This window comes from Phyllobates terribilis, unplaced genomic scaffold, assembly GCF_046119375.1.
Source record: "Phyllobates terribilis strain yellow unplaced genomic scaffold, ASM4611937v1 Scaffold_4__5_contigs__length_816908805, whole genome shotgun sequence".
NCBI classification, from domain to species: Eukaryota; Metazoa; Chordata; class Amphibia; order Anura; family Dendrobatidae; genus Phyllobates; species Phyllobates terribilis.
This window is the reverse complement of record NW_027362764.1, coordinates 680,879,272-680,905,401: the sequence shown is the minus strand read 5'-3', so window position 1 is coordinate 680,905,401 and position 26,130 is coordinate 680,879,272. Positions and strand designations below refer to the sequence as shown.

The 26,130-nt window shown below is 43.8% G+C and overlaps 2 non-coding genes and 8 pseudogenes across 2 annotated transcripts; all 10 read right to left on the bottom strand.

Annotated features, from left to right (window-relative positions):
- Positions 1-5,371: 5,371 nt before the first annotated feature.
- LOC141268388 (5S ribosomal RNA) lies at positions 5,372-5,491 on the bottom strand (annotated as a pseudogene).
- A 5,698-nt stretch (positions 5,492-11,189) lies between these two features.
- On the bottom strand, positions 11,190-11,295 carry LOC141270116 (5S ribosomal RNA; annotated as a pseudogene).
- A 994-nt stretch (positions 11,296-12,289) lies between these two features.
- Positions 12,290-12,410, bottom strand: LOC141267541 (5S ribosomal RNA; annotated as a pseudogene).
- A 942-nt stretch (positions 12,411-13,352) lies between these two features.
- On the bottom strand, positions 13,353-13,472 carry LOC141268692 (5S ribosomal RNA; annotated as a pseudogene).
- A 621-nt stretch (positions 13,473-14,093) lies between these two features.
- On the bottom strand, positions 14,094-14,212 carry LOC141269055 (5S ribosomal RNA). The gene has a single exon (XR_012321469.1). It is a non-coding gene; the product is annotated as a 5S ribosomal RNA (ribosomal RNA).
- A 940-nt stretch (positions 14,213-15,152) lies between these two features.
- LOC141267401 (5S ribosomal RNA) lies at positions 15,153-15,272 on the bottom strand (annotated as a pseudogene).
- Positions 15,273-15,893: 621 nt separating this feature from the next.
- LOC141268950 (5S ribosomal RNA) lies at positions 15,894-16,013 on the bottom strand (annotated as a pseudogene).
- A 7,604-nt stretch (positions 16,014-23,617) lies between these two features.
- Positions 23,618-23,737, bottom strand: LOC141267201 (5S ribosomal RNA). Its single transcript, XR_012321213.1, has one exon. It is a non-coding gene; the product is annotated as a 5S ribosomal RNA (ribosomal RNA).
- Positions 23,738-24,357: 620 nt separating this feature from the next.
- Positions 24,358-24,475, bottom strand: LOC141267301 (5S ribosomal RNA; annotated as a pseudogene).
- A 920-nt stretch (positions 24,476-25,395) lies between these two features.
- Positions 25,396-25,515, bottom strand: LOC141269238 (5S ribosomal RNA; annotated as a pseudogene).
- Between the last annotated feature and the right edge of the window lie 615 nt (positions 25,516-26,130).

The following is a 26,130-nucleotide window of genomic DNA, read 5'->3' as shown; positions in this document are numbered from 1 at the left end:
TGAAAATGACTCTCCTAATGGATGGGAAAATGATTCGGACAGATTAAGATATTTGATTTATTGTGTCACAAAGGATTTTCCCAACATAGAAGATCTGCAGAAACTAAGGATTGGTAGGAAGGAATGTACATATACATTCATGTCCATATTTGAGCGGTTGTACAAAGCTCTCATCAAAAATGGAAAAGTACAACATATGATAACAACGTTTGTACAAAAATTCAAATTCCTAAATTCAGTTTCCCAAGTTATGGCATCACAAAAAAATTCATTATTTGAATGTGCGCAGATGCTGGATTTTGTTAGAAAACATGAGAATCGTGAAAAGAAAATAAATCAAGCTAAATTTATAAAACCAGGAAAGGTAAAATCTTACCAAAAGCCAATATCAAACTCTCCTAGACTGAGTCATCCCCATAGTGAACTCTATCAAATACGCCGAAGATTGCATATATGTTATAAGCCATATTAGCCAGTGCAAAGATCCATCTCTCCACAGAATGAGTTAATTCTCAGTCAGAACTGTGATTCTCTAAAAAGGAAAATGGCTGAAACTGATGGACAGAGACAGGTGAGACGACCAACTCACTGTGACGTCATGGAATGTGGACAGAAGAACAGGCAGTTCTCTGAGGTTTTGTAGGATAGAAAAATGTCTTTCCTAAATAGGGCGTTCCTGGAGATATCTGAGAGAGACAGAAGATTTGATTTAGGGAGTGGCTAAGGAAAAACTGTAATTATAATGTTGTATCAAAATGTAATACAATGTCTCAATATTTATTTATAATCTTATACAGTAAAATTGTAGTTACATAGTTTCTAATAGTTCATATATATATATATATATATATATACATATATATATACACTTGTCTAAGTAGAGATTGCGCATAATTGTATTTATATATACGTTTATAAAATATATATATATATATATATATAAATTAATAAATTAGAACTTCATATATATAAATTTAAGTAGCAATATTTTGAATTACATTAGAACCAACCAATATATGTATAAGATATTTAAATAATTCTGTTTCTGTATGAATTTGATATTTAATTTTATTTTCTTATATTTCCTTAGAGTTTTCATTCCAAAGCAGGATTTGATCAAAGAACTCTAAAATGGATTTATTTCTTTATTCACACATGACGTGTGACAGCTGCGGCCTTTGAATTTGAGCTAATAGTATAGGATCCCATTCATTCTATTTTCAACTGATGTAACTTAAGACCGGGCAGCCAGTGAAAAAAGAATCAAAGACAAGAGTTTTTTCAAGTGTCTGAAATTCCAGTGACTTACTCTCATATTATATAATATGTACTTGGGGAATATTCAAAGAAAGATAAAGATATTCAATTGATATGGCAATGCGCATTAATAAATTGGGATACAACAATTTTGGGTTAAATATATATATATATATATATATATATATAAAACTTCATATGTGGAATGTTTGAGTTGAACAGATCTGTGAATGTCAGAGTGAAGGTGACAGATGAGTAAATCAGCAGCTGCTAAGTGTGATTGATGTGACAGAGGCCTCGTATATTTGTATGTTTGAAAAAAAAAATGTTTCTTTATGTGAAGGTACAAAAATATATTTAATTCTGAGGAAATTATAATACATAATTAGGTATTATCTACATATATATTTCTATATTTCTTTAATAATTATTATTTCTTGATTTAACTAATAGTGGATAAGGGCAACCACACATCAAAATGGTTTACAAAGCAAATTTATATTTAGAATAATTTTCCACATGATAATATTCTTGAATAACTATAATATTATTTTTAATGGTTACCTAAATAGGTACACACCTCTCTTTAGTCAAATCTATGCTACTCATCGATATGAAATTTATGCACAATATTTCTAGAAGAATAATTATTTTTAATTTCGTTCTGATATATACATAAATTTTATAAAATAATATTTTTGGTATGAAGGGGGAAAATGTGTTTTTGATCCTGATTACATAATCAATTTTTGATCAATACTTATTTTCCACACATTTTAATAAAGAAGAAATAATAATAAGGACTATGGTATAATTAAGAAGGGTATTACATGCAAAGTTGCATAATTTAATATTTTTTGGTGGTACAAGGTTATGACAAATATGAAATCATCCAGATAATGGAGATATAAGGGTATTTTTTATGGAGAATATAATTACTCTGCATTTGTCATTAAAATTTAAAGGCCTTATTTTTATTTTTATACTTATTTAGACTCTTAATTTTATTTTTCATTTTTAAAATTTTATTCTTACTTTATACTTCTTATTTTTCTATTTTTTCATTTTTTAATTCTCATTTGATTTTATTTGAGTTCAATATCTCAATTGAGAAAACACATTAATATTTAATAAAGTAATGTCTAATACAAGAGTATTGCTTCATTAAATATATATTGCTAAGGAAAAAAATGTTTACATTTTCTGAGTAAACACAACAATTCATTCATTCATTTATTCATTCATTCATTCATTCATACATTCATATATTTATTCATTTTGGTTCAGGAGTATACATTCTTTGATATTATTGGTTTAATAAAGATATAAAAACTTGTTTTTTCAAAATACACTGACACCTATGGGTTGGAAAAGGTAATTACACCTATGACATAAAAATGTTCTATCATATGGAGAACTTGATTGATAATGAATTATTATCTATTATTGTTTATTATTCCAAACATAATTTATTTTAATATTTTGATAATAATTAGATGGATATTACTGATTGCTATGGTACGCTGTGATATTATAGGTTAGGAAAAACTGCCAGATTTGGTATCAGATTAGGGAATGAAGACTTCAATCAAGACATCGCAATTATGAATTCTATCTTAATAAAGACTTTTAATTTTTATAAATCAAAGAGATTCTCAAAAGTTACAAGAAGAAGCAACTGATATCCGGACGTCTCAGAAGGTAACAGGTGTGAATGCTGAGTGTTATAATAGACTGTGTCCATTACATACAATACAATTCACACCACTGATCACCAGGACGGCAGAGGACGATGATCCTATATGTACTGTGTTGTGTTCAAGTTTCATCACGTTCCAGTGGTTTCTTATCACCTGCAACGCTTCAATGAAAGCTGGTGAACAGGTAATACCTGGCATATGTGTCCTGTATATAAAGGACTGAGTACTGGTTATGGTGCTATATAAAGCAGGAAAGTGTCAAGTTAACCCTTGCTTTACTGACCAAAGACGTCACATCTGTTCCAAAAGTGACACGAGACCAGTGCGGACACACGGAAGATTCCAAAGACGATCCAACGTAAGTCCAGGTGACACTGCACAGATATTAAAGCTACATTTCATCCATGGACTTTGTTTTCTTATCAACTGACACACATGATCTTTCTAATAAAGAGTACAGTTTATGGACTGAACAATAATGAACACAATTATGGACTGTACAATATCTACATGCTGTAATTTATTTCAAAGGAGTTTTCATCTAAAGACTGTGTTATAAAAGAACCAAGAAGAAGACGAGACGACGACCCGATGACAACAGATGATGACGATTGAACCCGCGATTGCTTCAATTTAGATATAGGGAAGTATAATTATACATATTAAATGAATATTAGTCACGGCTTACCATAACATGAATTCACATCATTATATAGCAATAATCCGATATTGATACTATTATTACTATTATTATTATTATGGAAATTTAATGATATTGCCAAGGAAGAAGGAAAGAAAAAATGATTGATGAATGTATCTTCTTTTGAGAAATTTCAGTTAAAGTCCTTTTATTCTCAAAAAAGGGGGAAATGTTAAATGGTTAATTATGGAAATTCATTTGAAATGTTAATCGATAATCATTTTCTGACTTCTATGCCTCAGCCATCGTGTCTAGTTGACATGCGCTATTTGTGTGTGTATTTTTGGTTCACTACCATATGTAGAACAGGTGTCCATACGACTGGCTATAAAAGCCCATGGTACAGAAAGGGGGGGCTCTCTTGCTCTGCCCACCCCACAAGACACAGAATCTTCATGCTGAGAAGCAGATGACATGTAGGCCTGGACACATGCTGAACAAACACATGATTTACCAGCCAGTATCCAAGGAAAGATGGGTGAATCTCAACAATTAAGCTAATTATGGACAAATGGACAATTACTTTATAACTAATTATTGTATGCACCTGCTGCAATCTGATTCTTTTTAATGGACAATCCAAGAATAAATAGATACATTTTTTTATAAGAATATCGTGATATTGATATTTTGAGAAGTCCCCAGTAGAAAAAAAATAATACAGGTAGAGTATTGTTTTACAGTCTCCCATCCAAGTACTAACCAGGCCTGACTCTGCTTAGCTTCCGAGATCAGATGAGATCGGGCGTATTCAGGGTGGTGTGGCCGTAGGCAGAGACAAGCCTCTCACTTGCTGCTTTTCTACTATGAAGTCTGGCTGCCGGCTGCCCTTTCCAGTGCTCAGCAAGACCAGGTCCTTTTGTGCTTTCCCTTCTCTTCAATTTTTTTGCTGGCTTCCTTAAAAGGTCTTGTAGACACAATGCCCCACTCAGAGCCGCTGAGCTCACTGATCGGCTGCAGCACTGTCGATGGAACGTCAGCTTCACGGCCAATGCCACAGGCCGGGAGCAGAGGCGAGACTCAACGGTAGACCCGGGTAGGGTGAGTAGAGCGCGGATAGTTGCTTTCTAATAGCCTGCAGCCGGGGATTAACTTTTAATGAAAGGGAACAATCCCTTTGACTGTCTGCAGCGCACCACACCTAGGAAGCGCACTCTCACACACAAGCCAGCATGCACACGTGCTCGCACGTGACAACACCCCCTATCTGCCCCTACAACCTCTCCGTCACCATGCGTCAGACTCTCCTGCCTGTTTTATGATTTCAGGGCCCTAGCAGGAATCACCCCCCCCTCCCCAATTCCTTCCGCACCTTCCTTGCCTTCCTTGCACTGAGGTTAGCTCTTTGTCAGCCGTCTGGCTTGGTTACACAAGCTTCTTTGCAGAGAAACATGTTACTTCTGCTGGCCCTCGCTAGGCGGCCGGCATCCAAAACCTTCCCTGGGCACCTGCTGAAAGCCTGGCCCCTTCACGGCCCCGGGTGCTTTTAACGCCATCATTTCAACACGGCGAGCTGCGGAGTCAATAAGCACTCCTAGCCGTCGCAAGGAGCTCGGTGTCAGGCCTGCGTGAAGGCAGCGGGGTAGCGTACTTAGCTGCCAACTGGCTCAGAGGCCTTGGGGCTTCCATCATCTAAGTTACTTAAGGTCGGTGTCCGGCAAGCCGCCGTTCCATTCTAGCCGAGCTGTGCAGTAGGTAAAAACGTTATCAAAATGGTCTACAGCACCCGGTGTTCCCAGGAGGTCTCCCATCCAAGTACTGTCTGAGTCCAGCCCTGCTTTGCTTCCGAGATCAGATGAAATCGGGCGTATCCAAGGTGGTATGGCCAGTAGAAGTTGCTTGATTCTTCGCCCGGCCAGCCTTTCTCAGGATCGCTTGGTGGCGAGCAATCTGGCCGTGACGGTGCGGGCTCCGAAGGGTCCATGCAAAGTCTGTGCCGTCCCTACAGGTGTGGTTTGTTTAGCAGTGATTCACCCGCCGCATCAGGTGTCTTTAAAAATGGCTCGGCGCAGGTTCTCCTGCAGGCTAAACCCTACATCGCGGTAATGTGACAGAAAGAGCAAGCTGGACCCGTAACTTGGGGGCGGAGCGAGACGTCCAGGGGTGAATGAAGGAAGAGGGTGAGATGGTTGCCAGAGACTTTGAGCTGCTCTTCAGGGGGGAGGGTCGTGTTGCCTTCAAAGGTCTTCTGCTTGGGGTTACCGGTGGTTGCCTCCAGCCACGCGGGAGACGCTGGTCCTGGTGAAAAGGAGCCTAGTATTAAAAGTAAAGAAGCAACAATGCTGGAGGCCCACGGTGATCAGAAGGATGCTGGTATTTTGCAGAGATGAAATAGCGCAAGAGAGAAAGCAAATGAAAAAAAGAAAAGAGAATGAATGTGTGCACTTATTAATATTATTATTATTTATTATTATAGCGCCATTTATTCCATGTCGCTTTGCATGTGATAGGGATATACAGTACAGACCAAAAGTTTGGACACACCTTCTCATTTAAAGATTTTTCTGTATTTTCATGACTATGAAAATTGTACATTCACACTGAAGGCATAAAAACTATGAATTAACACATGTGGAATTATATCCTTAACAAGAAAGTGTGAAACAACTGAAAATATGTCTTATATTCTAGGTTCTTCAAAGCAGCCACCTTTTGCTTTGATGACTGCTTTGCACACTCTTGGCATTCTCTTGATGAGCTTCAAGAGGTAGTCACTGGAAATGGTCTTCCAACAATCTTGAATTAGTTCCCAGAGATGCTTAGCACTTGTTGGCCCTTTTGCCTTCACTCTGCGGTCCAGCTCACCCCAAACCTTCTCGATTGGGTTCAGGTCTGGTGACTGTGGAAGCCAGGTCATCTGGCGTAGCACCCCATAACTCTCCTTCTTGGTCAAACAGCCCTTACACAGCCTGGAGGTGTGTTTGGTGTCATTGTCCTGTTGAAAAATAAATGATGGTCCAACTAAACGCAAACCGGATGGAATTCCATGCCGCTGCAAGATGCTGTGGTAGCCATGCTGGTTCAGTATGCCTTCAATTTTGAATAAATCCCCAACAGTGTCACCAGCAAAGCACCCCCACACCATCACATCTCCTCCTCCATGCTTCACGGTGGGAACCAGGCATGTAGAGTCCATCCGTTCACCTTTTCTGCGTCGCACAAAGACACGGTGGTTGAAACCAAAGATCTCAAATTTGGACTCATCTGACCAACGCACAGATTTCCACTGGTCTAATGTCCATTCCTTGTGTTCTTTAGCCCAAACAAGTCTCTTCTGCTTGTTGCCTGTCCTTAGCAGTGGTTTCCTAGCAGCTATTTTACCATGAAGGCCTGCTGCACAAAGTCTCCTCTTAACTGTTGTTGTAGAGATGTGTCTGCTGCTAGAACTCTGTGTGGCATTGACCTGGTCTCTAATCTGAGCTGCTGTTAACCTGCGATTTCTGAGACTGGTAACTCGGATAACCTTATCCTCTGAAGCAAAGGTGACTCTTGGTCTTCCTTTCCTGGGGCGGTCCTCATGTGAGCCAGTTTCTTTGTAGCGCTTGATGGTTTTTGCAACTGCACTTGGGGACACTTTCAATGTTTGCCCAATTTTTTCACTGACTGACCTTCATTTCTTAAAGTAATGATGGCCACTCGTTTTTCTTTACTTAGCTGCTTTTTTTTTGCAAATTCTAACAGTCTATTCAGTAGGACTATCAGCTGTGTATCCACCAGACCTCTGCACAACACAACTGATGGTCCCAACCCCATTTATAAAGCAAGAAATCCCACTTATTAAACCTGACAGGGCACACCCGTGACGTGAAAACCATTTCCGCTGACTACCTCTTGAAGCTCATCAAGAGAATGCCAAGAGTGTGCAAAGCAGTCATCAAAGGCAAAGGTGGCTACTTTGAAGAACCTAGAATATAAGACATATTTTCAGTTGTTTCACACTTTTTTGTTAAGTATATAATTCCACATGTGTTAATTCATAGTTTTGATGCCTTCAGTGTGAATGTATAATTTTCATAGTCATGAAAATACAGAAAAATCTTTAAATGAGAAGGTGTGTCCAAATTTTGGTCTGTACTGTACATAACAAAAGCATTTACATAATCTTAACAAAACGAGTCAACGACTGGTACAGGAGGAGCGAGGACCCTGCCCGTGAGGGCTCACAGTCTACAAGGAATGGGTGAGGATACAGTAGGTGAGGGTAGAGCTGGTCGTGCAGTGGTGTTTATTGCAGGTTGTAGGCTTGTCGGAAGAGGTGGGTCTTCAATTTCCTTTTGAAGGTTTCCACGGTCGGCGAGAGTCTGATATGTTGGGGTAGAGAGTTCCAGAGTAGGGGGGAAGCACGGGAGAAATCTTGTATACGATTGTGGGAGGAGGGGATAAGAGGGGAGTAGAGCAGGAGATCTTGTGAGGATCGGAGGTTGCGTGCAGGTAAGTACCGGGAGACTAGGTCACAGATGTATGGGGGAGACAGGTTGTGGATGGCTTTGTATGCCATGGTTAGAATTTTGAACTGAATTCTCTGGGCAATGGGGAGCCAGTGAAGGGATTGACAGAGAGGAGAGGCCGGGGAATAGCGGGGGGACAGGTGGATTAGTCGAGCAGCAGAGTTTAGGATAGATTGGAGAGGTGCAAGAGTGTTGGAAGGGATGCCACGGAGCAGGAGGTTGCAGTAGTCGAGGCGGGATATGATGAGGGCATGCACTACTGTTTTTGCAGAGTCTTTGCTGAGGAATGCACGGATCCGGGAGATGTTTTTGAGTTGGAGTCGGCAGGAGGTGGAAAGGGCTTGGATATGTGGCTTGAAGGAGAGATCAGAGTCCAGGGTTACCCCAAGGCAGCGAGCTTGTGGGACTGGGGAGAGTGAACAGCCATTGACGTTGATGGATAGGTCGGATGGGGGATGTGAATGAGAGGGTGGAAAGATGATGAACTCTGTTTTATCCATGTTGAGTTTTAGAAACCTGTCGGAGAAGAAGGATGAGATGGCGGACAGACATTGTGGGATTCTGGTTAGTAGGGAGGAGATATCGGGTCCAGAGAGGTAGATCTGTGTGTCGTCAGCATAGAGGTGATACTGAAAGCCGTGAGACTCTATGAGCTGTCCCAGGCCGAAGGTGTAGATGGAGAAGAGCAGAGGTCCTAGAACTGAACCTTGGGGGACACCGACAGATAGGGGGCGAGATGAGGAGGTGGTGCGTGAGTGGGAGATGCTGAATGTCCTGTCTGTTAAGTATGAGGAGATCCAAGATAGAGCCAAGTCCGTGATGCCAAGAGATGAGAGAATCTGGAGTAAGAGGGAATGGTCCACTGTGTCAAAGGCAGATGACAGGTCCAGAAGGAGGAGGATGGAGTAGTGTTGCTTGGATTTGGCATTTAGTAGGTCATTGGTGACTTTGGTCAGGGCAGTTTCAGTCGAGTGATGCGGTCGGAAGCCAGATTGTAGACGGTCGAAGAGGGAGCAGGAGGAGAGGTGGGAGGACAGTTCAAGGTGGACATGTTGTTCTAGAAGTTTTGAGGCAAAGGGGAGGAGTGATATGGGGCGGTAGCTGGTCAGAGAGGAAGGGTCAAGGGAGGGCTTTTTGAGGATGGGTGTGATTGCAGCATGTTTGAAACATGAGGGGAAGACTCCGGTTGTTAGTGATAGATTGAAGAGGTGGGTTAGGGTTGGGATGAAGACTGTGGTGAGGTTAGTGATGAGGTGGGATGGGATTGGGTCAAGTTCGCAGGTGGTGAGGTGTGATTTGGAGAGTAAAGGGGAGACTTGACCTTCTGTAATGGTGGAGAAGTGGGGTTTGGAGGAGGAGGGTTGAGTAGATATGAGAAGGGGTTGCGTGGACTTTAGGCCAAAGTTTTGTCTGATGGTGTCAATCTTCTGTTTGAAGAATGAGGCAAAGTCGTCGGCTGAGATGAGAGAAGAGGGAGGAGGTGCTGGGGGACGAAGGAGAGAGTTGAAAGTGTTAAATAGCTGTTTAGGGTTGTGAGATAGGGAGGATATGAGAGATGAGAAGTAGGTTTGTTTTGCTGTAGTGAGTGCGGACTTGAAATTAGTGAGGGATTGCTTGAATGCGATGAAGTGCTCGATGGAGTGAGACCTTTTCCATCTCCGCTCCGCAACCCTGGAGGCTCGGCGCAGTTCTTTGGTAAGTTTAGTGTGCCAGGGTTGCCTGTTGAATGTGCGAGGTGTGGTGTGTGTGAGAGGGGCGATCGAGTCTAGAGCTGCAGCTATTGTGGTGTTATATGAAGCAGCAGCAACGTCTGCATCGTGTAAGGAATTTATGTCTGTGAGAGGAAGGAGGGATTCAGAGAGAGAGTGTAGGTCAAGGTGTTTGAGATTTCTGCGAGGGTGTGTGAGTTTGTGGAGTGGGGATTGTGCACCCGGAGAGGAGAGGGTAGAGAATGTGAGGAGGTTATGGTCAGAGAGAGGGAGTGGGGAGTTAGAGAGGTTAGATAGGGAACAGAGGCGGGTGAAGATGAGGTCCAGTGTGTGGCCATCTTTGTGGGTGGGTGTGGAAGACCATTGAGTGAGTCCAAAGGAGGAAGTGAGGGATAGGAGCTTAGAGACAGACGAGTGGGGAGTGTCAATGGGGATGTTGAAATCACCCATTATGATAGTGGGGATGTCAGTGGAAAGGAAGTGAAGCAGCCAGGTAGTGAAATGGTCTAAGAAGGTGGTGGCTTGCCCTGGAGGTCGGTAAACGACGGCCAGTTGGAGGTTGGAGGGGGAATAGATGCGCACACAGTGCACCTCAAAAGAGGGGAGTGTAACGGAGGGTGGCAGTGGGATTTTGGTGAAAGCGCAGAGTTCTGATAGGAGGAAACCTACGCCTCCACCATGTTTGCCATTGGGGCGGGGGGTGTGGGAAAGGTGAAATCCGCCATATGAAAGGGCAGCTGGGGAGGCTGTGTAAGAGGGGGTGAGCCAGGTTTCGGTGATGGCGAGGAAGGAGAGTTTGTTTGTAATGAAAAGATCGTGGATGAAGGAAAGTTTGTTGCAGACAGAGCGAGCGTTCCAGAGAGCTCCTGTTAGTATAGCTGAGGAGGTGGGTATTAGTTGGATGAGTATGAGGTTAGAAAGGTTGCGACAGTTTGAGGAAGGTCGTGGATAGGAGGTAGAAGTGACTGTGGGGATATGGTGAGGAGGACCAGGATTTGGAGAGATATCTCCAGCAGTGAGGAGGAGCAGAGAAAGTGTTAGCAGGTGGGAGGAAGAGAGAGCATGAGGTGGCTGTCTGTGTTTGGAGATCCAGGATTGAATGTTGAGAAATAATTTGGAGGAGGAGGTGAGATGAATGGGGAGAATAGAGGGAGAGATGAAGAGTTTCTTACTTGGTGTAGGGATTTGAGGGGTTATTAGAAAGTGGAGGACTATAGAGGAAAAAGTGAGAGCTAACAGAAACATAGTTAGTAGAGAGTATGTGGTCAAAGTGTTGGTTACCTGACTCCTGCCCTGACTAACGGCCTCTGAAAGGGAATGGAAAAAAGGCATAGAAGAGAGTGCCCCCTGCTGGCGGAAGGAAGGAAAAAGCAAAAGCCTACAGCACCTGGTATTCCCAGGCAGTACTAACCAGGCCCAACCCTGCTTAGCTTCCAAGATCAGACAAGATCGGGCGAGTTCAGGGTGGTTTGGCCATAGGCACAGACAAGCCTCTCACTTGCTGCTCTTCTACTTTGAAGTCTGGCTGCCGGCTGCCCTTTCCAGTGCTCAGCAAGACCAGGTCCTTTTGTGCTTTCCCTTCTCTTCAATTTTTTTGCTGGCTTCCTTAAAAGGTCTTGTAGACAGAAGGCCCCACTCAGAACCGCTGAGCTCACTGATCGGCTGCAGCGCTGTCGATGGAACGTCAGCTTCGAGGCCAATGCCACAGGCCGGGAGCAGAGGCGAGACTCACCGGTAGACCCGGGTAGGGTGAGTAGAGCACGGTTAGTTGCTTTCTAATAGCCTGCAGCCGGGGTTTAACTTTTAATGAAAGGGAACAATCCCTTTGACTGTCTGCAGCGCGCCACACCTAGGAAGCGCACTCTCACACACAAGCCAGCATGCACACGTGCTCGCTTGTGGCGAGCAATCTGGCGGTGACGGGGCGGGCTTCAATGGGTCCATGCAAAGGCTGTGCCGTCCCTACAGGTGTGGTTTGTTTAGCAGTGATTCACCCGCCGCATCAGGTGTCTTCAAAAATGGCTCGGCGCAGGGTCTCCTGCAGGCTAAACCCTTCATCGCGGTAATGTGACAGAAAGAGCAAGCTGGACCCGTAACTTGGGGGCGGAGCGAGACGTCCAGGGGTGAATGAAGGAAGAGGGTGAGATGGTTGCCAGTGACTTTGAGCTGCTCTTCAGGGGGGAGGGTCGTGTTGCCTGCAAAGGTCTTCTGCTTGGGGTTACCGGTGGTTGCCTCCAGCCACGCGGGAGACGCTGGTCCTGGTGAAAAGGAGCCTAGTATTAAAAGTAAATAAGCAACAATGCTGGAGGCCCACGGTGATCAGAAGGATGCTGGTATTTTGCAGAGATGAAATAGCGCAAGAGAGAAAGCAAATGATAAAAAGAAAAGAGAATGAATGTGTGCACTTGTGAAAGGGAATGGAAAAAAGGCATAGAAGAGAGTGCCCCCTGCTGGTGGAAGGAAAGAAAAAGCAAAAGCCTACAGCACCTGATATTCCCAGGTGGTCTCCCATCCAAGTACTAACCAGGCCCAACCCTGCTTAGCTTTTGAGATCAGACGAGATAATGGGCGTGCTCAGGGTGGTGTGGCCGTAGGCGGAGACTAGTCTCTCACTTGCTGCTTTTCTACTTTGACGTCTGGCTGCCGGCTGCCCTTTCCAGTGCTCAGCAAGACCAGGTCCTTTTGTGCTTTCCCTTTTCTTCAATTTTTTTGCTGGCTTCCTTAAAAGGTCTTGTAGACACAATGCCCCACTCAGAGCCGCTGAGCTCACTGATCGGCTGCAGCGCTGTCGACGAAACGTCAGCTTCACGGCCAATGCCACAGGCCGGGAGCAGAGGCGAGACTCACCGGTAGACCCGGGTAGGGTGAGTAGAGCGCGGTTAGTTGCTTTCTAATAGGCTGCAGCCGGGGATTAACTTTTAATGAAAGGGAACAATCCCTTTGACTGTCTGCAGCGCGCCACACCTAGGAAGCGCACTCTCACACACAAGCCAGCATGCACACGTGCTCGCACGTGACAACACCCCCTATCTGCCCCTACAACCTCTCCGTCACCATGCATCAGACTCTCCTGTCTGTTTTATGATTTCAGGGCCCTATCAGGAATCACCCCCCCCCTCCCCAATTCCTTCCGCACCTTCCTTGCCTTCCTTGCACTGAGGTTAGCTCTTTGGCAGCCGTCTGGCTTGGTTACACAAGCTTCTTTGCAGAGATACATGTTACTTCTGCTGGCCCTCGCTAGGCGGCGGGCATCCAAAACCTTCCATGGGCACCTGCTGAAAGCCTGGCCCCTTCACGGCCCCGAGTGCTTTTAACACCATAATTTCCACATGGCGAGCCGCGGAGTCAATAAGCACTCCTAGCCGTGACAAGGAGCTCGGTGTCAGACCTGCGTGAAGGCGGCGGGGTAACGTACTTAGCTGCCAACTGGCTCAGAGGTCTTGGGGCTTCCATTATCTAAGTTACTTAAGGTCAATGTCCGGCAAGGCGCCGTTCCATGCTAGCCGAGATGGGCAGTAGGGCAAAACGTTATCAAAATGGTCTACAGCACCTGGTGTTCCCAGGAGGTCTCCCATCCAAGTACTGTCTGAGCCCAGCCCTGCTTTGCTTCCGAGATCAGACGAGATCTGGCATATCCAAGGTGGTATGGCCAGTAGATGCTGCTCGAACCATTGCCTGGCCAGCCTTTCTCAGGATCGCTTGGTGGCGAGCAATCTGGCCGTGACGGGGTGGGCTCCGAAGTGTCCATGCAAAGGCTGTGCCGTCCCTACAGGTGTGGTTTGTTTAGCAGTGATTCACGCGCCGCATCAGGTGTCTTCAAAAATGGCTCAGCGCAGGGTCTCCTGCAGGCTAAACCCTTCATCGCGGTAATGTGACAGAAAGAGCAAGCTGGACCCGTAACTTGGGGGAGGAGCGAGACGTCCAGGGGTGAATGAAGAAAGAGGGTGAGATGGTTGCCAGTGACTTTGAGCTGCTCTTCAGGGGGGAGGGTCGTGTTGCCTGCAAAGGTCTTCTGCTTGGGGTTACCGGAGGTTGCCTCCAGCCACCCGGGAGACGCTGGTCCTGGTGAAAAGGAGCCTAGTATTAAAAGTAAATAAGCAACAATGCTGGAGGCCCATGGTGATCAGAAGGATGCTGGTATTTTGCAGAGATGAAATAGCGCAAGAGAGAAAGCAAATGAGAAAAAGAAAAGAGAATGAATGTGTGCACTTGTGAAAGGGAATGGAAAAAAGGCATAGAGGAGAGTGCCCCATGCTTGTGTAAGGAAGGAAAAAGCAAAAGCCTACAGCACCTGGTATTCCCAGGTGGTCTCCCATCCAAGTATTAACCAGGCCCAACCCTGCTTAACTTCCAAGATCAGATGAGATTGGGTGTGTTCAGGGTAGTGTGGCCATAGGCAGAGACAAGCCTCTCACTTGCTGCTTTTCTACTTTGAAGTCTGGCTGCCGGATGCCCTTTCCAGTGTTCAGCAAGACCAGGTCCTTTTGTGCTTTCAGTTCTCTTCAATTTTTTTGCTGGCTTCCTTAAAAGGTCTTGTAGACAAGACACCCCACTCAGAGCCGCTGAGCTCACTGATCGGCTGCAGCGCTGTCGACGGAAAGTCAGCTTCAAGGCCAATGCCACAGGCCGGGAGCAGAGGCGAGACTCACCGGTATATCCGGGTAGGATGAGTAGAGCGCGGTTAGTTGCTTTCTAATAGCCTGCAGCCGGGGATTAACTTTTAATGATAGGGAACAATCCCTTTGACTGTCTGCAGCGCGCCACACCTAGGAAGCGCACTCTCACACACAAGCCAGCATGCACACGTGCTCGCACGTGACAACACCCCCTATCTGCCCCTACAACCTCTCCGTCACCATGTGTCAGACTCTCCTGCCTGTTTTATGATTTCAGGGCGCTAGCAGGAATCCACCCCCCTCCCCAATTCCTTCCACACCTTCCTTCCCTTCCTTGCACTGAGGTTAGCTCTTTGTCAGCCGTCTGGCTTGGTTACACAAGCTTCTTTGCAGAGAAACATGTTACTTCTGCTGGCCCTCGCTAGGCGGCCGGCATCCAAAACCTTCCCTGGGCACCTGCTGAAAGCCTAGCCCCTTCACGGCCCCGGGAGCTTTTAACGCCATCATTTCCACACGGCGAGCTGCGGAGTCAATAAGCACTCCTAGCCGTGGCAAGGAGCTCGGTGTCAGGCCTGCGTGAATGCGGCGGGGTAGCGTACTTAGCTGCCAACTGGCTCAGAGGCCTTGGGGCTTCCATCATCTAAGTTACCTAAGGTCGGTGTCCGGCAAGGCGCCGTTCCATGCTAGCCATGCTGGGCAGTAGGGCAAAACATCATCAAAATGGTCTACAGCACCTGGTGTTCCCAGGAGGTCTCCCATCCAAGTACTGTCCGAGCCCAGCCCTGCTTTGCTTTCGAGATCAGACGAGATCAGGCGTATCCAAGGTGGTATGGCCAGTAGACGCTGCTCAATCCATCGCCCGGCCTGCCTTTCTTAGGATCGCTTGGTGGCGAGCAATCTGGCCGAGACGGGGCGGGCTCCGAAGGGTCCATGCAAAGGCTGTGCCGTCCCTACAGGTGTGGTTGGTTTAGCAGTGATTCACCCGCCGCATCAGGTGTCTTCAAAAATGTCTCGGCGCAGGGTCTCCTGCAGGCTAAACCCTTCATCGTGGTAATGTGACAGAAAGAGCAAGCTGGATCCGTAACTTGGGGGCGGAGCGAGACGTCCAGGGGTGAATGAAGGAAGAGGGTGAGATGGTTGCCAGTGACTTTGAGCTGCTCTTCAGGGGGGAGGGTCGTGTTGCCTGCAAAGGTCTTCTGCTTGGTGTTACCAGTGGTTGCCTCCAGCCACGCGGGAGACGCTGGCCCTGGTGAAAAGGAGCCTAGTATTAAAAGTAAAGAAGCAACTATGCTGGAGGGCAACGGTGATCAGAAGGATGCTGGTATTTTGCAGAGATGAAATAGCGCAAGAGAGAAAGCAAATGAAAAAAAGAAAAGAGAATGAATGTGTGCACTTGTGAAAGGGAATGGAAAATAGGCATAGAAGAGAGTGCCCCCTGCTGGTGGAAAAAAGGAAAAAGCAAAAGCCTACTGCACCTGGAATTCCCAGGCGGTCTCCCATCCAAGTACTAACCAGGCCCATCCCTGCTCAGCTTCCATAATCAGACGAGATCGGGCGTATCCAAGGTGGTATGGCCAGTAGACGCTGCTCTATCCATCGCCCGGCCAGCCTTTCTCAGGATCGCTTGGTGGCGAGCAATCTGGCCGTGACGGGGCGGGCTCCGAAGGGTCCATGCAAAGGCTGTGCCGTCCCTACAGGTGTGGTTTGTTTAGCAGTGATTCACCCGCCGCATCAGGTGTCTTCAAAAATGGCTCGGCGCAGGGTCTCCTGCAGGCTAAACCCTTCATCGCTGTAATGTGACAGAAAGAGCAAGCTGGACCCGTAATTTGGGGACGGAGCGAGACGTCCAGGGGTGAATGAAGGAAGAGGGTGAGATGGTTGCCAGTGACTTTGAGCTGCTCTTCAGGGGGGAGGGTCGTGTTGCCTGCAAAGGTCTTCTGCTTGGGGTTACCGGTGGTTGCCTCCAGCCACCCGGGAGACGCTGGTCCTGGTGAAAAGGAGCCTAGTATTAAAAGTAAATAAGCAACAATGCTGGAGGCCCACGGTGATCAGAAGGATGCTGGTATTTTGCAGAGATGAAATAGCGCAAGAGAGAAAGCAAATGAAAAAAAGAAAAGAGAATGAATGTGTGCACTTGTGAAAGGGAATGGAAAAAAGGCATAGAAGAGAGTGCCCCCTGCTGGTGGAAGGAAGGAAAAAGCAAAAGCCTACAGCACCTGGCATTCCCAGGCGGTCTCTGTTAAATGGTTAATTATGGAAATTCATTTGGAATGTTAATCGATAATCATTTTTCTGAGTTCTATGCCTCAGCCATCGTGTCTAGTTGACATGCGCTATTTGTGTGTGTATTTTTGGTTCACTACCCTATGTAGAACAGGTGTCCATACGACTGGCTATAAAAGCCCATGGTACAGAAAGGGGGGGCTCTCTTGCTCTGCCCACCCCACAAGACACAGAATCTTCATGCTGAGAAGCAGATGACATGTAGGCCTGGACACATGCTGGACAAAGACATGATTTATCAGCCAGGATCCAAGGAAAGATGCGTGAATCTCAACAATTAAGGTAATTATGGACAAATGGACAATTACTTTATAACTAATTATTGTATGTACCTGCTGCAATCTGATTCTTTTTAATGGACAATCCAAGAATAAATAGATACATTTTTTTATAAGAATATCGTGATATTGATACTTTGAGAAGTCCTCAGTAGAAAAAAATAATACAGGAAGAGTATTATTTTACAATGGTGAGCCAGCCAGTCCTGTTTTTTTGTTATTTAAATTAAAGTAAGTGAATTTCTTCAGTGAACAAGGGGGAAGTCCTGACGAGCTGAACAGCTGTTGTTCAGGTGTCAGTAAATTCACTAGTTTGTCACGAGAAGCAGAAAGGACCTACTAACTGAGGAAAGACAGGAACCAGAGGTACTAACAAGGAACAGAATCACACAGGAAAAGAATCAGACGAACTGAAGACAGGACGTGCTGATAAAGAGAAGCCAAGGAATCTTAAGGTAAGCAAAATATGGATATAATTTCTTCTTTTGCTAAACAAAGTAATATTAATTTCAAAGTTAATGTAGGAGATGACATAGAAGTTTTGTGGCTCAGTTTATACAAAGAATGTGAATTGCAGAATTTACTGTTAACTTCTAAATTTGTAAATAGAGGCAAACAGAAATATAGAAATATTCTACATTTGGTAGATTTTTTTCATAGTCTTGTGTTAGAGATTTCTTAGCAGGAAAATAGTGTAGAAGTGTCAGACGGTGATACTGATTCTGACTGTAATGTGGAAAATTAACAAGAAGTAAAACACGTGTCTGTAACTGAAGGTGACCTTGGGTCTGACCAAGAGACGGACATACAGAAACCTGACATGGGAGGAGACATGACTGACATACGAGAAACCGACATACTAGGTGATGTGGGAGGAGACGTGAGTGACGTAGGAGGAACGGACGTACAAGAGCCACTAAAAATATCAGAGGATTCTGGAATTACCCAGGCTCAACTTCAAATTAAAATGAGGAAAAATTTGCAGAAATTATACAAAATCATGCCAAAATATGATGTCAAAATCCATGCCTGTAGAAATTCAGAGACATTTGAGAGCTTCTCTGATAAGTTTGATTTATCCAATGAGGAGAGGAATCAATTATTTAAAATATGGATTCCTGTGACATTGTCCAGACGTTTACATTTAATGCCCTGTGAAAATGACTCTCCTAATGGATGGGAAAATGATTCGGACAGATTAAGATATTTGATTTATTGTGTCACAAAGGATTTTCCCAACATAGAAGATCTGCAGAAACTAAGGATTGGTAGGAAGGAATGTACATATACATTCATGTCCATATTTGAACGGTTGTACAAAGCTCTCATCAAAAATGGAAAAGTACAACATATGATAACAACTTTTGTACAAAAATTCAAATTCCTAAATTCAGTTTCCCAAGTTATGGCATCACAAAAAAATTCATTATTTGAATGTGCGCAGATGCTGGATTTTGTTAGAAAACATGAGAATCGTGAAAAGAAAATAAATCAAGCTAAATTTATAAAACCAGGAAAGGTAAAATCTTACCAAAAGCCAATATCAAACTCTCCTAGACTGAGTCATCCCCATAGTGAACTCTATCAAATACGCAGAAGATTTCATATATGTTATAAGCCATATCAGCCAGTGCAAAGATCCATCTCTCCACAGAATGAGTTAATTCTCAGTCAGAACTGTGATTCTCTAAAAAGGAAAATGGCTGAAACTGATGGACAGAGACAGGTGAGACGACCAACTCACAGTGACGTCATGGAATGTGGACAGAAGAACAGGCAGTTCTCTGAGGTTTTGAAGGATAGAAAAATGTCTTTCCTAAATAGGGCGTTCCTGGAGATTTTTGAGAGAGACAGAAGATTTGGTTTAGGGAGTGGCTAAGGAAAAACTGTAATTATAATGTTGTATCAAAATGTAATACAATGTCTCAATATTTATTTATAATCTTATACAGTAAAATTGTAGTTACATAGTTTCTAATAGTTCATATATATATATATATATATATATATATATATATACACTTGTCTAAGTAGAGATTGCGTATAATTGTATTTATATATACGTTTATAAAATATATATATATATTAATTAATAAATTAGAACTTCATATATATAAATTTAAGTAGCAATATTTTGAATTACATTAGAACCAACCAATATATGTATAAGATATTTAAATAATTCTGTTTCTGTATGAATTTGATATTTAATTTTATTTTCTTATATTTCCTTAGAGTTTTCATTCCAAAGCAGGATTTGATCAAAGAACTCTAAAATGGATTTATTTCTTTATTCACACAGGAAGTGAAAAAATTGCATGATTTTATGTGTATAACATTTTAAAATAATAACAATATATCTAGTTGAACTATAATATATATGTAATATTTATTAATTCTTTTGTGTTGCTAATATTTTCTGTGCATGAAGTGTTCGTGCAAATTAAAGTAGCTTTACAGCATGACGTGTGACAGCTGCGGCCTTTGAACTTTGAGCTAATAGTATAGGATCCCATACATTCTATTTTCAACTGATGTAACTTAAGACCGGGCAGCCAGTGAAAAAAGAATCTAAGACAAGAGTTTTTTCAAGTGTCTGAAATTCCAGTGACTTACTCTCATATTATTTAATATGTACTTGGGGAATATTCAAAGAAATATAAAGATATTCAATTGATATGGCAATGCGCATTAATAAATTGGGATACAACAATTTTGGGTTAAATATATATATATATATCTAAAACTTCATATGTGGAATGTTTGAGTTGAACAGATCTGTGAATGTCAGAGTGAAGGTGACAGATGAGTAAATCAGCATCTGCTAAGTGTGATTGATGTGACAGAGGCCTCGTATGTTTGTATGTTTGAAAAAATAAAAATGTTTCTTTATGTGAAGGTACAAAAATATATTTAATTCTGAGGAAATTATAATACATAATTAGGTATTATCTACATATATATATTTCTATATTTCTTTAATAATTATTATTTCTTGATTTAACTAATCGTGGATAAGGGCAACCACACATCAAAATGGTTTACAAAGCAAATTTATATTTAGAATAATTTTCCACATGATAATATTCTTGAATAACTATAATAATATTTTTAATGGTTACCTAAATAGGTACACACCTCTCTTTAGTCAAATCTATGCTACTCATCGATATGAAATTTATAATTTGGTTCTGATATATACATAAATTTTATAAAATAATATTTTTGGTATTAAGGGGGAAAATGTGTTTTTGATCCTGATTACATAATCACTTTTGATCAATACTTATTTTCCACACATTTTAATAAAGAAGAAATAATAATAAGGTACTATGGTATAATTAAGAAGGGTATTACATGCAAAGTTGCATAATTTAATATTTTTTGGTGGTACAAGGTTATGACAAATATGAAATCATCCAGATAATGGAGATATAAGGGTATTTTTTATGGAGAAAATAATTACTCTGCATTTGTCATTAAAATTTAAAGGCCTTATTTTTATTTTTATTCTTATTTTTACTCTTAATTTTATTTTTCATTTTTAAAATTTTATTCTTACTTTATACTTCTTATTTTTTTATTTTTTCATTTTTTAATTCTCATTTGATTTTATTTGAGTTCAATATCTCAATTGAGAAATCACATTAATATTTAATAAAGTAATGTCTAATCAAAGAGTATTGCTTCATTAAATATATATTGCTAAGGAAAAAAATGTTTACATTTTCTGAGTAAACACAACAATTCATTCATTCATTTATTCATTCATTCATTCATTCATACATTCATATATTTATTCATTTTGGTTCAGGAGTATACATTCTTTGATATTATTGGTTTAATAAAGATATAAAAACTTGTTTTTTCAAAATACACTGACACCTATGGGTTGGAAAAGGTAATTACACCTATGACATAAAAATGTTCTATCATATGGAGAACTTGATTGATAATGAATTATTATCTATTATTGTTTATTATTCCAAACATAATTTATTTTAATATTTTGATAATAATTAAATGGATATTACTGATTGCTATGGTACGCTGTGATATTATAGGTTAGGAAAAACTGCCAGATTTGGTATCAGATTAGGGAATGAAGACTTCAATCAAGACATTGCAATTATGAATTCTATCTTAATAAAGACTTTTAATTTTTATAAATCAAAGAGATTCTCAAAAGTTACAAGAAGAAGCAACTGATATCCGGACGTCTCAGAAGGTAACAGGTGTGAATGCTGAGTGTTATAATAGACTGTGTCCATTACATACAATACAATTCACACCACTGATCACCAGGACGGCAGAGGACGATGATCCTATATGTACTGTGTTGTGTTCAAGTTTCATCACGTTCCAGTGGTTTCTTATCACCTGCAACGCTTCAATGAAAGCTGGTGAACAGGTAATACCTGGCATATGTGTCCTGTATATAAAGGACTGAGTACTGGTTATGGTGCTATATAAAGCAGGAAAGTGTCAAGTTAACCCTTGCTTTACTGACCAAAGACGTCACATCTGTTCCAAAAGTGACACGAGACCAGTGCGGACACACGGAAGATTCCAAAGACGATCCAACGTAAGTCCAGGTGACACTGCACAGATATTAAAGCTACATTTCATCCATGGACTTTGTTTTCTTATCAACTGACACACATGATCTTTCTAATAAAGAGTACAGTTTATGGACTGAACAATAATGAACACAATTATGGACTGTACAATATCTACATGCTGTAATTTATTTCAAAGGAGTTTTCATCTAAAGACTGTGTTATAAAAGAACCAAGAAGAAGACGAGACGACGACCCGATGACATCAGATCATGACGATTGAACCCGTGATTGCTTCAATTTAGATATAGGGAAGTATAATTATACATATTAAATGAATATTAGTCACGGCTTACCATAACATGAATTCACATCATTATATAACAATAATCCGATATTGATACTATTATTTTTATTATTATTATTATGGAAATGATATTGCCAAGGAAGAAGGAAAGAAAAAATGATTGATGAATGTATCTTCTTTTGAGAAATTTCAGTTAAAGTCCTTTTATTCTCAAAAAAGGGGGAAATGTTAAATGGTTAATTATGGAAATTCATTTGGAATGTTAATCGATAATCATTTTTCTGAGTTCTATGCCTCAGCCATCGTGTCTAGTTGACATGCGCTATTTGTGTGTGTATTTTTGGTTCACTACCATATGTAGAACAGGTGTCCATACGACTGGCTATAAAAGCCCATGGTACAGACTCTCATGCTCTGCCCAACCCACAAGACACAGAATCTTCATGCTGAGAAGCAGATGACATGTAGGCCTGGACACATGCTGGACAAAGACATGATTTACCAGACAGGATCCAAGGAAAGATGGGTGAATCTCAACAATTAAGCTAATTATGGACAAATGGACAATTACTTTATAACTAATTATTGTATGTACCTGCTGCAATCTGATTCTTTTTAATGGACAATCCAAGAATAAATAGATATATTTTTTTATAAGAATATCGTGATATTGATACTTTGAGAAGTCCTCAGTAGAAAAAAATAATACAGGAAGAGTATTATTTTACAGTCTCCCATCAAAGTACTAACCATGCCAGACCCTGCTTAGCTTCTGAAATCAGATGAGATCGGGCGTGTTCAGGGTGGTGTGGCGGTAGGCAGAGACAAACCTCTCACTTGCTGCTTTTCTACTTTGACGTCTGGCTGCCCGCTGCCCTTTCCAGTGCTCAGCAAGACCAGGTCCTTTTGTACTTTCCCTTCTCTTCAATTTTTTTGCTGGCTTCCTTAAAAGGTCTTGCAGACACAACGCCCCACTCAGAGCCGCTGAGCTCACTGATCGGCTGCAGCACTGTCGACGGAACGTCAGCTTCACAGCCAATGCCACAGGCCGGGAGCAGAGGCGAGACTCACCGGTAGACCCGGGTAGGGTGAGTAGAGCGCGGTTAGTTGCTTTCTAATAGGCTGCAGCCGGGGATTAACTTTTAATGAAAGGGAACAATTCCTTTGACTGTCTGCAGCGCGCCACACCTAGGAAGCGCACTCTCACACACAAGCCAGCATGCACACGTGCTCGCACGTGACAACACCCCCTATCTGCCCCTACAACCTCTCCGTCACCATGCGTCAGACTCTCCTGCCTGTTTTATGATTTCAGGGCCCTAGCAGGAATCACCCCCCCTCCCCAATTCCTTCCGCACCTTCCTTGCCTTCCTTGCACTGAGGTTAGCTCTTTGTCAGCCGTCTGGCTTGGTCACACAAGCTTCTTTGCAGAGAAACATGTTACTTCTGCTGGCCCTCGCTAGGCGGCCGGCATCCAAAGCCTTCCCTGGGCATCTGCTGAAAGCCTGGCCCCTTCACGGCCCCGGGTGATTTTAACGCCATCATTTCCACACGGTGAGCTGCGGAGTCAATAAGCACTCCTAGCAGTGGTAATGAGCTCGGTGTCAGGCCTGCGTGAAGGCGGCGGGGTAGCGTACTTAGCTGCCAACTGGCTCAGAGGCCTTGGAGCTTCCATCATCTAAGTTACTTAAGGTCGGTGTCCGGCATGATGCCGTTCCATGCTAGCCGAGCTGGGCAGTAGGTAAAAACGTCATCAAAATGGTCTACAGCACCCGGTATTCCCAGGAGGTCTCCCATCCAAGTACTGTCCAAGCCCAGCCCTGCTTTGCTTCCGAGATCAGAAGAGATCGGGAGTATCCAAGGTGGTATGGCCAGTAGAAGCTGCTTGGTCCATCGCCCGGCCAGCCTTTCTCAGGATCGCTTGGTGGCGAGCAATCTGGCCGTGACGGGGCGGGCTCCGAAGGGTCCATGCAAAGTCTGTGCCGTCCCTACAGGTGTGGTCTGTTTAGCTGTGATTCACCCGCCGCATCAGGTGTCTTCAAAAATGGCTCGGCGCAGGGTCTCCTGCAGGCTAAACTCTTCATCGCGGTAATGTGACAGAAAGAGCAAGCTGGACCCGTAACTTTGGGGCGGAGCGAGACGTCCAGGGGTGAATGAAGGAAGAGGGTGAGATGGTTGCCAGTGACTTGAGCTGCTCTTCAGGGGGGAGGGTCGTGTTGCCTGCAAAGGTCTTCTGCTTGGGGTTACCGGTGGTTGCCTCCAGCCACGCGGCAGACGCTGGTCCTGGTGAATAGGAGCCTAGCATTAAAAGTAAAGAAGCAACAATGCTGGAGGCCCACGGTGATCAGAAGGATGCTGGTATTTTGCAGAGATGAAATAGCACAAGAGAGAAAGCAATTGAAAAAAAGAAAAGAGAATGAATGTGTGCACTTGTGAAAGGGAATGGAAAAAAGGCATAGAAGAGAGTGCCCCCTGCTGGTGGAAGGAAGGAAAAAGCAAAAGCCTACAACACCTGGAATTCCCAGGTGGTCTCCCATCCAAGTACTAACCAGGCCCAACCTGCTTAGCTTTCAAGATCAGACGAGATAGGGTGTGTTCAGGGTGGTGTGGCCGTAGGCAGAGATTAGCTTCTCACTTGCTGCTTTTCTTCTTTGACGTCTGGCTGCCGGCTGCCCTTTCCAGTGCTCAGCAAGACCAGGTCCTTTTGTGCTTTCCCTTCTCTTCAATTTTCTTGCAGGCTTCCTTAAAAGGTCTTGTAGACACAACGCCCCACTCAGAGCCGCTGAGTTCACTGATCGGCTGCAGTGCTGTCGACGGAACTCAGCTTCACGGCCAATGCCACAGGCCAGGAGCAGAGGCGAGACTCACCGGTAGACCCGGGTAGGGTGAGTAGAGTGCGGTTAGTTGCTTTCTAATAGCCTGCAGCCGGGGATTAACTTTTAATGAAAGGGAACAATCCCTTTGACTGTCTGCAGCGCGCCACACCTAGGAAGCGCACTCTCACACACAAGCCAGCATTCGCACGTGACAACACCCCCTATCTGCCCCTACAATCTCTCCGTCACCATGCGTCAGACTCTCCTGCCTGTTTTATGATTTCAGGGCCCAAGCAGGAATCACCCCCCCTCCCCAATTCCTTCCTTGCCTTCCTTGCACTGAGGTTAGCTCTTTGTCAGCTGTCTGGCTTGGTTACACAAGCTTCTTTGCAGAGAAACATGTTACTTCTGCTGGCCCTCGCTAGGCAGCCGGCATCCAAAACCTTCCCTGGTCACCTGCTGAAAGCCTGGCCCCTTCACGGCCCCGGGTGATTTTAACACCATTATTTCCACACGGCGAGCTGCGCAGTCAATAAGCACTCCTAGCCGTGTCAAGGAGCTCGGTGTCAGGCCTGCGTGAAGGCGGCGGGGTAGCGTACTTAGCTGCCAACTGGCTCAGAGGCCTTGGGGCTTCCATCATCTAAGTTACTTAAGGTCGGTGTCCGGCAAGGCGCGGTTTCATGATAGCTGAGCTGGGCAGTAGGGCAAAACGTCATCAAAATGGTCTACAGCACCCGGTGTTCCCAGGAGGTATCCCATCCAAGTACTGTCCGAGCCCAGCCCTGCTTTGCTTTCGAGATCAGACGAGATGAGGCGTATCCAAGGTGGTATGGCCAGTAGACGCTGCTTGATCCATCGCCCGGCCAGCCTTTCTCAGGATCGCTTGGTGGCGAGCAATCTGGCCGTGACGGGGCGGGCTCCGAAGGGTCCATGCAAAGGCTGTGCCGTCCCTACAGGTGTGGTTTATTTAGCAGTGATTCACCCGCCGCATCAGGTGTCTTTAAAAATGGCTCGGCGCAGGGTCTCCTGCAGGCTAAACCCTTCATCGCCGTAATGTGACAGAAAGAGCAAGCTGGACCCGTAACTTGGGGGCTGAGCGAGACGTCCAGGGGTGAATGAAGGAAGAGGGTGCGATGGTTGCCAGTGACTTTGAGCTGCTCTTCAGGGGGGAGGGTCGTGTTGCCTGCAAAGGCCTTCTGCTTGGGGTTACATCTGGTTGCCTCCAGCCACCCGGGAGACGCTGGTCCTGGTGAAAAGGAGCCTAGTATTAAAAGTAAAGAAGCAAAAATGCTGGAGGCCCACGGTGATCAGAAGGATGCTGGTAATTTGCAGAGATGAAATAGCGCAAGAAAGAAAGCAAATGAAAAAAAGAAAAGAGAATGAATGTGTGCACTTGTGAAAGGGAATGGAAAAAAGGCATAGAAGAGAGTGCCCCCTGCTGGTGGAAGGAAGGAAAA